We start from the raw sequence: 13,006 nt of genomic DNA, 5'->3' as shown, positions 1-13,006 counted from the left end.
GCGAAGTTGTGATAAAGAGTTGAGATTGCAATTGAGCGTACCATGTTGATGGCTCCATTGATGATCACAATTTCGTGCACCAAGTTTTTGCACCGTTGCCGGGGATTGTTTGAGTTTGGACAACTGACGGTTCATCTTGTTGCTTAGCTTAGGTATTTTTTCTTCAGAGTTCTTAAGAATGAATTCTAGTGTTTGAAGGTGATGTTCTTATCATCACCAAAGCTGATTGATTCTCATCAATTTAGCTCTTGAATGCAATGTCCTGCTGAAGCTTGGCTAGCCATGTCTAATTTATTTAGGCTAAAGCTTTAGACTAACATTGCATGATTCCTGGAATTCTCATTAAGAATTTTGATATCCTTATTTTCTTTTTCACTCAAATTTTCGAAAAAAAAATCCAAAAAAATTACAAAATCATAAAAACCAAAAATAATTTTATGTTTCTTGTTGAGTCTAGTGTCTCATTTTAAGTTTGGTGTCAATTGCATGTTTCTGTTCTTCTTGCATTTTTCGAATTCATTCATGTGTCTTAATTGATCTTCAAGTTGTTCTTGATGATTTCCTTGTTCTGATCTTTAAATTCTCTTGTCCTGAATGTTTTGTTGTTTCTCATATGCATTCTCATTTTGTTAGTGTCAATAGTATACAAACTTCTAAGTTTGGTGTCTTGCATGCATTGTTTATTTGATCTTAGTTTCATTTTGATTATTCCTTATTATTAAAAATCCAAAAAATTTTTAATTTGTGTCTTTTCAAGTCAATAATACAGAGAATTGAAGATTCAGAACATTCAGCAGAGGAATTACACAGAAAAAGCTGGGCGTTCAAAACGCCTAGTGAGGAAGGAAAACTGGTGTTTAAACGCCAGCCAGGGTACCTGGCTGGGCGTTTAACGCCCAAAAGGGGTGAGTTTTGGGCGTTAAACGCCAGAATATATACCATTCTGGGCGTTTAACGCCAGGATGGCACAAGAGGGAAGATTTTGTTTTTAATTCAATTTTTTTTTTCAAGTTTTCAAAATTTTTTCAAAATCAAATCTTTTTCAAATCATATATTTTCAATCATATATTTTCAAAATCAATTTCTTTCCATTTTCAAAAATACTTGCTACAATTAATGATTTGATTCAACATTTCAAGTATGTTGCCTTTTCTGTTGAGAAAGGTTTAATGTCTGAATCATATCTTTCTTGTTAGGCAGGTTATCAATTTTTAAAATCAAATCTTTTTAAATTGTTTTTCAAATCATATCTTCTCAATCATATCTTTTAATCACATCTTTTTCAAAATAGTTTTCAATCATATCTTTTTGATTTCTGATTTCAAAATCTTTTTCAAAAAAAAAAATCACTTAATTTCTTTCCCAATCTTAGTTTTCGAAAATCAATTAATTTTTTTATTCACTTTAATTTTCAAAAATTTCTTCCCCTTTTCTCACATCCTTCTATTTATGGACTAACACTCCTCCTCAATGCACAATTCGAACTCCATCTTTCTTGATAAGTTCGAATTCTTCTACCTCTCCTTCTATTCTTCTTTTCCTCTAACACCTCAAAAATTGAGTAAGCTTAGAGTGGAAGTCCAAACCTTCAGACAGAAGGAAGGTGAATCCCTCTATGAAGCTTGGGAAAGATACAAACAATTTATCAGAAAGTGTCCCTCTGACATGCTTTCTGAATGGAGCATCATAGGTATCTTCTATGATGGTCTGTCTGAACTGTCCAAGATGTCTTTGGACAGCTCTGCTGGAGGATCTCTTCATCGAAAGAAGACGCCTGCAGAAGCTCAAGAACTCATTGAAATGGTTGCAAATAACCAATTCATGTACACTTCTGAAAGGAATCCTGTGAACAATGGGACGAATCAGAAGAAAGGAGTTCTTGAGATTGATACTCTGAATGCCATATTGGCACAGAACAAAATATTGACTCAACAAGTCAATATGATTTCTCAAAGTCTGTCTGGAATGCAAGCTGCACCAGGCAGTACTAAGGATGCTTCATCTGAAGAAGAAGCTTATGATCCTGAGAACCCTTCAATGGAAGAGGTGAACTACATGGGAGAACCCTATGGAAATACCTATAATCCTTCATGGAGAAATCATCCAAATCTCTCATGGAAGGATCAACAGAGACCTCAACAAGGTTTCAACAACAATAATGGAGGAAGAAACAGGTTTAGCAATGGAAAGCCTTTTCCATCATCTTCTCAGCAACAGACAGAGAATTCTAAGCAGAGCCACTCTGACTTAGCAACCATGGTTTCTGATCTAATCAAAACCACTCAAAGTTTTATGACTGAAACAAGGTCCTCCATTAGGAATTTGGAGGCACAAGTGGGACAGCTGAGCAAGAAAATTACTGAACTCCCTCCTAGTACTCTTCCAAGCAATACAGAAGAGAATCCAAAAGGAGAATTCAAGGCCATTAACATGACCCACATGGCAGAACTTGGAGAGGAGGAAGAGGCAGTGATCGCCACTGAGGAAGACCTCAATGGACGTCCACTAGCCTCCAATGAGTTCCCTAATGAGGAACCATGGGAATCTGAGGCTCATAATGAGACCATAGAGATTCCATTGGATTTACTTCTGCCATTCATGAGCTCTGATGAGTATTCTTCCTCTGAAGAGGATGAATATGTCACTGAAGAGCAAGTTGCTAAATACCTTGGAGCAATCATGAAGCTAAATGACAAGTTATTTGGTAATGAGACTTGGGAGGATGAACCCCCTTTGCTCACTAAAGAACTGGATGACTTGACTAGGCAGAGATTACCTCAAAAGAGACAGGACCCTGGGAAGTTCTCAATACCTTGTACCATAGGCACCATGACCTTTAAGAAGGCTCTGTGTGACCTAGGGTCAAGAATAGACCTCATGCCTCTCTCTGTAATGGAGAAGTTAGGGATCTTTGAGGTACAAGCTGTAAGAATCTCACTAGAGATGGCAGACAATTCAAGAAAACAAGCTTATGGACTTGTAGAGGATGTTCTGGAAAAGATTGAAGACCATTACATCCCTGCTGATTTCATAGTCCTAGAGATTGGGAAGTGCATGGATGAATTCATCATCCTTGGCAGACCCTTCCTAGCCACAGCAAAGGCTGTGATTGATGTTGACAGAGAAGAATTGATCATTCAAGTGAATGAAGAATCCTTTGTATTTAAGGCTCAAGGATATCCCTCTGTAACCATGGAGAGGAAGCATGAAGAGCTTCTCTCAAAACAGAGTCAAACAGAGCCCCCACAGTCAAACTCTAAGTTTGGTGTTGGGAGGCCACAACCAACTTCTAAGTTTGGTGTTGAACCCCCACATTCAAACTCTAAGTTTGGTGTTGTGAGGTTCCAACATTGCTCTGAGTATCTGTGAGGCTCCATGAGAGCCCACTGTCAAGCTACTGACATTAAAGAAGCACTTGTTGGGAGGCAACCCAATGCTATATTTATCTATTTTCCTTTGTTATTTTATGTTTTCTATAGGTTGATGATCATGGGAAGTCACAAAATCAATTGAAAAAGAGAAAACATAATGAAAAAGAGAAAGAAAAATAGCACACCCTGGAGAAAAACCTTGTTGGCGTTTAATCGCCAGTAAGGGCAGCAAATGGGCGTTTAATGCCTAGTCTGGCACCATTCTGGGCATTTAACGCCAGAAAGGGGCACCAGACTGGCGTTTAACGCCAGGAATGGGCATCAAGCTGGCGTTAAACGCTAGAAATGGGCACCAGCCCGGTGTTTAACGCCAGGATTGGCAGAAAGAGTAATTTTTGCTCGCCACTTGGTGCAGGGATGAATTATCTTTGACACCTCAGGATCTGTGGACCCCACAGGATCCCCACCTACCCCACCACTCTCTCTCTTCTTCACCCATTCACCAATCACCTCAATACCTCTTCCCCAAAAATCCTTTACCTATCAAATCCTACCATTCTCTTCACCACTCACATCCATCCTTCATAAAACCATACCTACCTCACCATTCAAATTCAAGCCACTTTCCCTCCCAAACTCACCCATACATAACCGAACCCTACCCCTCTCTCCACTCCTATATAAACCCATCTTCACTCCTTCATTTTCACACAACCTAAACACTACTTCTCCCCCTTGGCCGAAACACAAAGCCTCCCTCCATCTCCTCTATTTCTTCTCCTTCTACTCTCTTTTTCTTCTTTTGCTCGAGGACGAGCAAACCTTCTAAGTTTGGTGTGGTAAAAGCTAAAGCTTTTTGTTTTTCCATAACCATTTATGGCACCTAAGACCGGAGAAACCTCTAGAAAGAGGAAAGAGAAGGCAAAAGCTTCCACATCCGAGTCATGGGAGATGGAGAGATTTATCTCAAAGGTGCATCAAGACCACTTCTATGAAGTTGTGGCCATGAAGAAGGTGATTCCCGAGGTCCCTTTCAAACTCAAAAAGAGTGAATATCCGGAGATCCGACATGAGATCCGAAGAAGAGGTTGGGAAGTTCTTACCAACCCCATTCAACAAGTCGGAATCTTAATGGTTCAAGAGTTCTATGCCAATGCATGGATCACCAAGAACCATGATCAAAGTGTGAACCCGGACCCAAAGAATTGGCTTACAATGGTTCGGGGGAAATGCTTAGATTTTAGTCCGGAAAATGTAAGGTTGGCATTCAACTTGCCCATGATGCAAGGAGATGAACACCCTTACACTAGAAGGGTCAACTTTGATCAAAGGTTGGACCAAGTCCTCATAGACATTTGTGAAGAGGGCGCTCAATGGAAGAGAGATTCAAGAGGGAAGCCGGTTCAACTGAGAAGGCAAGACCTCAAGCCCGTGGCTAGGGGATGGTTGGAGTTTATCAACGCTCAATCATTCCCACTAGCAACCGGTCTGAAGTTACTATAGACCGGGCCATCATGATTCATAGCATCATGATTGGAGAGGAAGTAGAAGTTCATGAGGTTATAGCCCAAGAACTTTATAAGGTGGCGGACAAGTCCTCTACCTTGGCAAGGTTAGCCTTTCCTCATCTCATTTGTCACCTCTGTTATTCAGTTGGAATTGACATAGAGGGAGACATCCTCATTGATGAGGACAAGCCCATCACTAAGAAAAGGATGGAGCAAACAAGAGATCCCACTCATCATGAAATCCCTGAGATGCCCCAAGGGATGCACTTTCCTCCATAAAACTATTGGGAGCAAATCAACACCTCCCTAGGAGAATTGAGTTCCAACATGGGACAACTAAGGGTGGAGCACCAAGAACATTCCATCCTCCTCCATGAAATTAGAGAAGATCAAAGAATCATGAGAGAGGAGCAACAAAGGCAAGGAAGAGACATTGAGGAGCTCAAGCACTCCATAAGATCTTCAAGAGGAAGAACAAGCCGCCATCACTAAGGTGGACCCGTTCTTTAATTTCCTTGTTCTTTATTTTCCTGTTTTTTTGAATTTTTATGCCTATGTTTATCTATGTTTATGTCTTATAACAGATCAATTATTTTGATGTGGTGGCAATACTTTGACTTCTGAATGTATCCTTGAACAGTGCATATGTCTTTTGAATTTGTTGTTCATGAATGTTGGCTCTTGAAAGAATGATGAAAAAGGAGACATGTTACTGAGGATCTGAAAAATCATAAAAATGATTCTTGAAGCAAGAAAAAGCAGTGAACACAAAAAAATATAATAATGAAGTCGTGATCCAAGGCAAAAAGAGTGTGCTTAAGAACCCTGGACACCTCTAATTGGGGACTCTAGCAAAGCTGAGTCACAATCTGAAAAGGTTCACCCAATTATGTGTCTGTGGCATGTATGTATCCAGTGGTAATACTGGAAGACAGAGTCCTTTGGGCCACGGCCAAGACTCATAAAGTAGCTATGTTCAAGAATCATCACACTTAACTAGGAGAATCAATAACACTATCTGGATTCTGAGTTCCTATAGAAGCCAATCATTCTGAATTTCAAAGGATAAAGTGAGATGCCAAAACTGTTCAGAGGCAAAAAGCTAAAAGCCCCGCTCATCTAATTAATACTGATCTTCATAGATGTTTTTGGAATTCATTGCATATTCTCTTCTTTTTATCTTATTTGATTTTCAGTTGCTTGGGGACAAGCAACAATTTAAGTTTGGTGTTGTGATGAGCGGATAATTTATACACTTTTTGGCATTGTTTTTAGTATGTTTTTAGTATGTTTTAGTTAGTTTTTATTATATTTTTATTAGTTTTTAGTTAAAACTCATTTTTCTAGACTTTACTATGAGTTTGTGTGTTTTTCTGTGATTTCAGGTATTTTCTGGCTGAAATTGAGGGACCTGAGCAAAAATCTGATTCAGAGGCTGAAAAGGACTGCAGATGCTGTTGGATTCTGACTTCCCTGCACTCGAAGTGAATTTTCTGGAGCTACAGAAGCCCAATTGGCGCGCTCTCAACTGCGTTGAAAAGTAGATATCCTGAGCTTTCCAGCAATGTATAATAGTCAATACTTTGCTCGAGATTTGATGGCCCAAACAGGCGTTTCAAGTCAGCTCAAGAATTTTGGCGTTTAACCCCGGAACTGGCACAAGAATGGGAGTTAAACGCCCAAACTGGCACAAAAGCTGGTGTTTAACTCCAAGAAAAGTCTCTACACATAGAAGCTTCAATGCTCAGCCCAAGCACACACCAAGTGGGCCCGGAAGTGGATTTTTATGTCATTTACTCATCTTTGTAAACGCTAGGCTACTAGTTCTCTACAAATAGGACCTTTTGCTATTGTATTTTCATCTTTAAATCTTTGAATATTTTGATCACTTTAGATCTTAGGATCATCTTTGTACGTTTAGTTCTTAGATCATTTGGGGGCTGGCCTCACGGCCATGCCTAGACCTTGTTCTTATGTATTTTCAACGGTGGAGTTTCTACACACCATAGATTAAGGTGTGGAGCTCTGCTGTACCTCGAGTATCAATGTAATTACTATTGTTCTTCTATTCAATTCGGCTTATTCTTGTTCTAAGATATCACTTGTTCCTCAACTTGATGAATGTGATGATCTGTGACACTCATCATAATTTTCACCTATGAACGTGTGCCTGACAACCACCTCCGTTCTACCTTAGATTGAGTGGATATCTCTTGGATTCCTTAATCAGAATCTTCGTGGTATAAGCTAGAATTGATGGCGACATTCAAGAGAATCTGGAAGGTTTAAACCTTGTCTGTGGTATTCTGAGTAGGATTCAAGGATTGAATGATTGTGACAAGCTTCAAACTCTTGAAGGCTGGGCGTTAGTGACAGACGCAAAAGAATCACTGGATTCTATTCCAACCTGATTGAGAACCGACAGATGATTAGCCGTGCTGTGACAGAGCGCGTTAAACATTTTCACTAAGAGGACGGGACTGTAGCCACTGACAACGGTGATGCCCAACATACAGCTTGCCATGGAAAGGAGTAAGAAGGATTGGATGAAGATAGTAGAAAAGCAGAGAGACGGAAGGGACAAAGCATCTCCATACGCTTATCTGAAATTCTCACCAATGAATTACATAAGTATCTCTATCTTTATTTTATGCTTTATTCATAAATCATCCATAACCATTTGAATCTTCCTGACTGAGATTTACAAGATGACCATAGCTTGCTTCATACCAACAATCTCCGTGGGATCGACCCTTACTCGCGTAAGGTTTATTACTTGGACGACCCAGTGCACTTGCTGGTTAGTTGTGCGAAGTTGAGATTGCAATTGAGCGTACCATGTTGATGGTGCCATTGATGATCACAATTTCGTGCACCAGTTTTAAAACAACAGTTTTACCTTGATTCATGGGAATAACATTTGGAGGGTGTTGAACCTGGGTTGTGACTTGAGGTTGCTGTTGAGCTTCTTGTCCTTTGAGAAATTTGATAATTGCTTCCTTTTGGAGTGAATTGATATCATAGCTTGGCTCCTCACTAGCTTCCTTATGGCAATTGCCCAGACTGACTTGGCTAAGATAATGATTTCTCTTCTCAATATGTGGTTCAACAGTGGTGAAATTGATGCTGCCGGTTTGTCATTGCCTTAGATGGGGTTGCAAGCTATGCTTTTTATAGCATATATCAATGGTATGTTCTAATTTGTCATAGAATGTGCATTGCATTCTGGTACCACTGCCTCTACCATTGCCTTAGTATCTTCCTTTGCCTCTGCCTTTCCCTCTATTTCTATCGTCAGTTGGTTGATAAGGAGGTATTGCTTTGTAAAGAAGATCTTTGAATCTTAGCAATTATTGAACTGTCTTTCCTGTTGTGTCAACATGGAGAAGGCAGTGTCTATATCAGGCATGGGAGTCATCAACATCAGTTGCGATCTGACAACAGTATACTGGTCATTGAAACCTCTCAAAAATCTTGTTGTGTAATCATCTCTTCTGAATTCTTGCATCACATTCAGTCCACATGTGCATGATTGTTCACAATGAGTGCACTCTAGAATTGGCCTGAAGTTATTCAAGTCTTCCCAAATTGATTGTAGCTTCGTGTAGTAAGCAGTTATAGTGGCATCCCTTTGCCTGAGTTGGAAGAGCTCTTCTTGTAACTCAGCAACTCTGAACTTGTCACCCTGATAGTACCTCCGTTTCAATTCTTTCCACAAGTCTGAGGCGTTGCTGATCCAAATTACACTTCCTGATATTTCTGGGCTAAGGGACATAGTTATCCATGATACCAGACAGGTGTTGCACTTCTCCCAGACTTCAAATAGTGGATCGAGTTCGTCTGGTTTTACAATGGATCCATCGATAAATTTTAACTTGTTCTTTGATTTCAGAGCTAAAAGCATGCCTCGGCTCCACGAGTTATAATTGCTTGCATTCACTTTAATAGGTATGAAAGGATTACCCGGACTTTCACTTGGATGGATGAAATAGGGGGCTCACTAGATCTTGCATCGTATTCACAGTAGTTCTTGCCACATGAGCTTAAATCGCAGAGATCTGATTCAAAAAATTTGCAATTGATTGTGCGTCCATAGGAAAAGGTGGATTTGATTGATTGGTTGTCATCGTCGATTAAGGAATTGATGTAGATTCAAGAAATTGAGAAATTGAAAAGAATTGGGTCTTAACAGCTTCAAAATGAAAAGCAAGAAAAAAGAGGAAGGTAATCAATGAATCCGATTTGATTTCAGATTCAAATTTTTCACCCTCGGTCTCGTTGATCGGAGCTGCGATCTCTCCTTCAGGCTCACCGCACCATGTGAAATTTCGTGGTTGGAGAGATTTGGACTCTCATTAATCTCTGTCAGGTAAGTCCAAAGGTAAAAGGTGAAGAACTTGGAGAAGGGAGTGAGAGAGAGAGAGATGAACAGAGAAGGAAGGTGCAAGTAAAGAAGAAGCTGTTAGTGAATTGGAATTTGGAGAATTGGAATCTCCAGAAGGAGAGAATTGGAGAAGATGAGAAAGAGAGATTTTGGCAAAGATGAAAGATGTGTTTATTCATCATCTGTTTCTGCATTACATGCTTATCTTTATATAGTTACACAAGAGCTAATTAACTTAATCTGCCTAACTTTACTAGCTGGCAACTCTAACTAACTAATGCTAACAAAAGCAACTAACTAATTCTAAGTCAGGTTACAAGAATAGTATTTTATTCTAATATTTAACTTAGAAAATCTTAAAGCTGGAAAAAAATCACATGCCAATACTTTGAAAAAAAATTCTATATTCAAAGTAACTACGTAGTATCTTTTTTACACTCTTATACAGATTTGACTTACATGTAGTGCTTCCAAAGTATCTATCTATTCCTATTCTAAAGAGTAATATAAAAGTTATATCCAAAAATATTTTCGATGTATATTGAATACTACTCACACTTCTTTTAGATAAAAATCTTTCTCAACATTTAACTTAATTGTTATATGGAGAAGTCTATTACCGAGTTTTTCTTTCGTTCTTCCTCTAGCTTTGTACAAATGAAACGAAATAAAATGTTCATATATAAAAAATTTCGCATTTTCTTATTGTTGGCTACTATATATATATATATTACATTTCATTTCAAATTTTTCTAGCCACTTTCTACACAATGGCTAGCTAGACCCCACAAAAGAAAACCTTATCTTTAATAAGAGAAACTATGGGTTTCGTAACCCTAAATTTTTCTGTTTATAGTAACATGATGAAGCTTTTCTTTTGTTGGTCTGATGTGAAAGTCCCCCTATGGCAGTGTCATCACAAAATTAAATGATGAGGAAATAAAAGTCGTCGTTCCAGAATAAAAAAAAAAAAAAAAAAACTAAAATAGAGAGTTGTTACTTGTTAGTTGAACATCCCACTATGTTAGTATCATTATATTATATGCAGTGCACTTTCGGTCCTCTCTTTATACGCCGCATGCCCTTAATTAATTCCAGCCATTTATTTTCCACCTTTTACTTCAATTCTCATACAATGTCTCTCCAGCTATTTTTCTTTTTCAGCATATGATTTAGAATCTGCTCCATATGGTCGTGTATATATAGAACAACGTAACATGCATATCTTCAACAAAGAAATTGGGGTCTTGGAAAACGACTTAGCCTTTAAATTTGAACGTGAATACGAGTGATTGTGGACACGAACAAATCTATAAATTTTAGGAAAAGTATAGATAAACAATAAGAATAATACTAAATAATGTGAACAATAGATATATTAGATGTTCAATTCATTAAGGGTGTGGATAGTTATCCTAATGTTAGGGTTTAAGAATTAAGGGCAAATGACTTGGTTAAACCAAGTGCTTTTGAAAATGTCCTAAATGTCCCAAACAGAAATTTGCGACGTCAAAGTCCCAGTGTGGATATCTATATAAATCGAATTCAGTAAGTTCGATTTAGCCAAACACGTAGTAAATCGAATCTAATTGATTCAAATTAAGTGAGAAAAGTCTTTGAATGCAAATCGAATCAACCCAATTCGAATTACGTTCGTATTGAGAAAATGCATAAATCGAATTTAGTGAGTTCGATTTCGGAAACCTGTAAATCGAATCAAGACGATTCGATTTTTACCACGAAATTCAAAACCCATGTAAATCGAATCCATTTGATTCGATTTGAGTTTTTTTTAAATCGAACTGACTTGCTTCGATTTATTAGCAAATGGAACGAGTATAATTCGAATCAAATTGATTCGATTTGCTTGCTTCTTCGCTATATAAACAAATCGAAGTCACTTGATTTGAACCCATAAACGCCATACCCTCTCCCAACCCCACCTCCCAGTTCCGAGATTCTCTGAAAGCAACCCTAGTTGGACTGACTCTAAATGCATGGAGGATGACCCGAATCGTCTGTATCAACTTGACGGAGTCGCGCATATTGCTAGAGCCGTCCACCTCGAGGTTAGTGTTTTTAATATTTAATTTGTTTTTAAATAAGTTAGCAGTTATTTATAACTGTTAGTGTGGGATTTTTAAAATAAATCCAGAAACAAATATTTAAATTTAGTTCATGTCATGCTTAGTGAGTCATTAACTATAGAATAGGGCTAGATGTAGATTAATGAACAAGGTTAACTACTGTTTTCTATGTTTGTTAATAAAGAGAAAATTTTTTTTATCTCGTATTAGTAATTTTTTTGTTAATACGAAGAATTGTATATGAGTAATGTAGTTGTTAGCCTTTCTATATATTGGTAGGGATAGAAAGATAAAAATGTTTGGAAAGTGATGGCATGCAATGTTGTGGTAACTTGAAATTTTGATGCATTCAGAGGTGTTTATGTGACGAATGTGAGAAGTCATCTTCTATTCTTATGCAGCCCCATCGATGCATCAGCAGCATGAGACGGTAGCACGGCATGATGTTGGATGATAGGATCGTTCCTTACTTGCAGATGGCTGGTCTGTACCATCTTACAAGATTGAACGAGAGTTGGTTTCGGTTGGACGAGCTATTGGTCAGTGCCTTCGTGGAGATGGCGTCCTGAGACGCATACATTCCACATGCCATTTGGGGAGTGCACGATCACCCTACAAGATGTAGCGTACCACCTTGGTCTCCGATCGACGGGCAGTATGTTAGCGGATGCCTGACAGACTTTCCACGGTTTATAGAGGGTGGCTGATATGACATGATAATCAAGCTTTCTGTGGTCACTAGAGATTGATGTGGCTAGACCAGTGTGAGGACCATTGTATGTTTTACCTCCCAAATCTCCTTGCGCTGGCGAGACTGACCCGGATTAGCCATACGCACCCGCTCCCAAACTCCTTGCACTTGCCATATTTCTTGCGGTGATCCGACTCCAATACCCTGTACTCAACCCCGCGGCGAATGCTATAGGTCTTCATGCTAAGCACGACTTCCTCCTTATCCTGAAATTGCTGGCCGACCTGAAGCTCAGATACACCACCTGTAGCTTGCGAGTCTCTTGCCCCGAAGCCAACAGGTATAGAGGGATCCTCCTGAGGTGCCATGGCATCCAAGTCTAGAGCAGAGAAGTGGGGGGAGGGGTACTGATTAGTACCTAAACTAGAAGCTCCCCCACCGACAGATGGAGTCGTCTGTGGTGTCTCCTCCTCGCTATCATCCGCAGCAATCATTGCGGGCTCCACATCATCATCATCATCATCATCATCCTGCAATGCATCCTTAACCCCTTCAGGTGCTCCAACCTTTCTGAATTTCGGAACATAGGAGGAGAACTGGGCGCCGCAAAATCACCGTCTCCTAACGGTCCAGCCTCGCCAACTAATGCATCACAACTTCGATTCAGATTGACGGCAAACAATGGTGAAGTCACTAAGTCTGGCTCGGGTGCAATCACCGGCACTGCTGACGATGATCCAACAGGCAATGCACTAGAGCTGGCTACATGTCCTGTGGACTGCATATTCCTGTTCGAGCCTCCAGAACTTGATGCCACATCCACAAGTTTCGCTAACAACTCTGTAGTCCTCACCTCAGGAAACTGACGGCGACAATGAAACAACACCTGCATATCTTCGTCACTGCTAATAATGAACGAATCATACTTCACATCATCGCGTGACACGGAAATCGAAATTCGATAG

The 13,006-nt window shown here is 39.4% G+C and overlaps 1 non-coding gene across 1 annotated transcript; it reads right to left on the bottom strand.

Moving 5' to 3' along the window:
* Positions 1 to 1,563: 1,563 nt before the first annotated feature.
* On the bottom strand, positions 1,564 to 1,671 carry LOC130958918 (small nucleolar RNA R71). The gene has a single exon (XR_009078019.1). It is a non-coding gene; the product is annotated as a small nucleolar RNA R71 (small nucleolar RNA).
* Between the last annotated feature and the right edge of the window lie 11,335 nt (positions 1,672 to 13,006).

This window comes from Arachis stenosperma, chromosome 10, assembly GCF_014773155.1.
Source record: "Arachis stenosperma cultivar V10309 chromosome 10, arast.V10309.gnm1.PFL2, whole genome shotgun sequence".
NCBI classification, from domain to species: domain Eukaryota; kingdom Viridiplantae; phylum Streptophyta; class Magnoliopsida; order Fabales; family Fabaceae; genus Arachis; species Arachis stenosperma.
The sequence above is the reverse complement of the archived record's forward strand: the minus strand, read 5'-3'. Positions and strand labels throughout refer to the sequence as shown.